This window comes from Aythya ferina (assembly GCF_964211825.1).
Source record: "Aythya ferina genome assembly, contig: HAP1_SCAFFOLD_104, whole genome shotgun sequence".
NCBI lineage: Eukaryota > Metazoa > Chordata > Aves > Anseriformes > Anatidae > Aythya > Aythya ferina.
The window spans coordinates 85549-88185 of record NW_028181415.1 but is presented as its reverse complement, the minus strand read 5'-3'; positions in this window follow the sequence as shown (position 1 = coordinate 88185).

The window sequence follows — 2637 nt, the reverse complement described above, 5'->3', positions numbered from 1 at the left end:
CCAGGCAGAATGAGCTCTCTACTGCCATGCCTGGGGCTCATATACCTTTTGGCCCCGCCCAGCACCCAAACCCAATCAAGTGGTAAAGGGGAGGGGCAAAGCACAAGAAAGTAGGAAGAGAGCAGGCACAGCAGCAGCTGTGATGTTTTTTTGTTTGTTTGTTTTTTGTTTCTTTTTTTAAATCTGCCATCAGGGAGTGTGAGCGAGAGATAGACTTCTGGAGTAACTCCCTGCAGGGCCTCAAGGGGAGGTACCGAGGTGAGACTCCTCAAATGGGGGTGGACCCCCTGCCCTGTAGCCGTCGGGCAGAGGGAGGGGATCTGGGAGCTGAGGAGGAATGGAAACAGGTCCCTGCTCGACATCGCAGGTGACGCCCTCCCCTTCCAGCCCCGCATTCCCAGGTGCCCTTATACAACAGGTTTGAGGCCCTGGAGCTCGACAGACCAGTTGCTGAGGAAGAGGTAGCAAGTGCTCCCAGGAGGATGCCTAGGGTGAGGAGGTCAACTCCACGCCTCAGGACTGCCTCCACCAAGAAAGACAGAAGGGTTATTGTTGTTGGAGACTCGATTCTTAGGGGAACAGAGGGCCCTATTTGTTGGCCTGACCCTACTCGTAGGGAAGTCTGCTGCCTCCCTGGGGTCAGGGTCAGGGACGTTGCCAGGAAGCTTCCCAACCTGGTACGCCCCTCTGACTATTACCCTCTTTTGATAGTCCAGGCGGGCAGTGACAACATCGAAGAGAGAAGCCTCAAGGCTATCAAAAGAGACTTTAGGGGACTGGGTCGGTTAGTGGATGGAGTGGGAGTGCAGGTGGTGTTTTCATCCATCCCTGCGGTGGCAGGGAGGGGTACAGAGAGGACACGGAAAGCCCACCTGTTAAACACGTGGCTCCGGGGCTGGTGCCAACGCAGAAATCTTGGGTTTTTTGATCATGGGGCACTTTACTCAGCACCTGGCCTGATGGCCGCAGACGGGTCCCTATCTTTTAGGGGAAAAAGGATCCTGGGCCAGGAGCTGGCAGGGCTCATTGAGAGGGCTTTAAACTAGGTAGGAAGGGGGATGGGGCTGAAGCTAAGATTGTTGGGGCTGTGCCAGGGGGAACAATGGCAAGGCCGGAGGATAAGGCAATGGCCCAGCTGAAGTGCATCTACATCAATGCACGCAGCATGGGTAACAAACAGGAGGAGCTGGAAGCCATCGTGCAGCAGGCAGGCTACGACTTGGTTGCCATCACGGAGACGTGGTGGGACCAGTCTCATGACTGGAGTACTGCAATTCCTGGCTATAAGCTCTTTGGAAGGGACAGGCAGCACAGAAGGGGTGGTGGTGTGGCTCTCTATATTAGAGAGTCTTTTGAGGTTGTAGAACTCGAGGCTAGGAATGACAAGGTCGAGTCCCTTTGGGTTAGGATCGGCAGGGACAACAAGGCTAGTGTCCTGGTCGGGGTCTGCTATAGACCGCCGAACCAGGATGAGGAGACGGATGAGGAATTCTACAGGCAGCTGACAGAAGTTGCGAAATCGTCAGCTCTTGTACTCGTGGGGGACTTCAACTTCCCTGACATGTCCTGGAAGCACAACACAGCCCTGAGAAAGCAGTCTAGGAGGTTTCTGGAGAGCATGGAAGATAGCTTCCTGACGCAGCTGGTTAGTGAACCTACCAGGGGTGGTGCCCCGCTAGACCTTCTCTTCACAAACAGAGAAGGACTGGTGGAGGATGTGATTGTCGGGAGCTGTCTTGGGCAGAGTGACCACGAAATGGTGGAGTTCACTATTCTAGGCGAGGCCAGGAAGGGGACCAGTAAAACCGCTGTATTGGACTTTCGGAGGGCTGACTTTGAGCTGCTCAGGACACTAGTTGGTGGAGTCCCTTGGGAGGCGGTTCTGAAGGGCAGAGGAGTCCAGGAAGGCTGGGCGCTCTTCAAGAGGGAAATCTTAATGGCGCAAAACGGTCTGTCCCCACGTGCCCAAAGACGAGCTGGCGGGGAAGAAGACCAGCCTGGCTGAACAGAGAATTGTGGCTTGAGCTTAGGAGAAAAAAGAGGGTTTATAATCTTTGGAAAAGTGGGCAGGCCACTAGGGACGACTTTAAGGATGTAGCGAGGCTGTGCAGGGACAAAATTAGGAAGGCCAAAGCTCATCTGGAGCTCAATCTGGCTACTGCTGTTAAAGATAACAAAAAACGTTTCTATAAATACATCAACACAAAAAGGAGGACTAAGGAGAATCTCCATCCTTTACTGGATGCGGGGGGAAACCTAGTTACAAGAGATGAGGAAAAGGCGGAGGTGCTCAATGCCTTCTTCGCCTCAGTCTTTAGCGGCAATACCGGTTGTTCTCTGGATATTCAGTACCCTGATCTGGTGGAAGGGGGTGGGGAGCAGGATGTGGCCCTCACTATCCATGAAGAACTGGTTGGTGACCTGCTACGGCACTTAGATGTGCACAAGTCGATGGGGCCGGATGGGATCCAGCCAAGGGTACTGAGAGAACTGGCAGAGGAGCTGGGTAAGCCACTATCCATCATTTATCAGCAGTCCTGGCGATCGGGGGAGGTCCCAGTGGACTGGCGGCTAGCAAATGTGACGCCCATCTACAAGAATGGTTCTGGTGACAGGACGAGGGGGAATGGGTTTAAG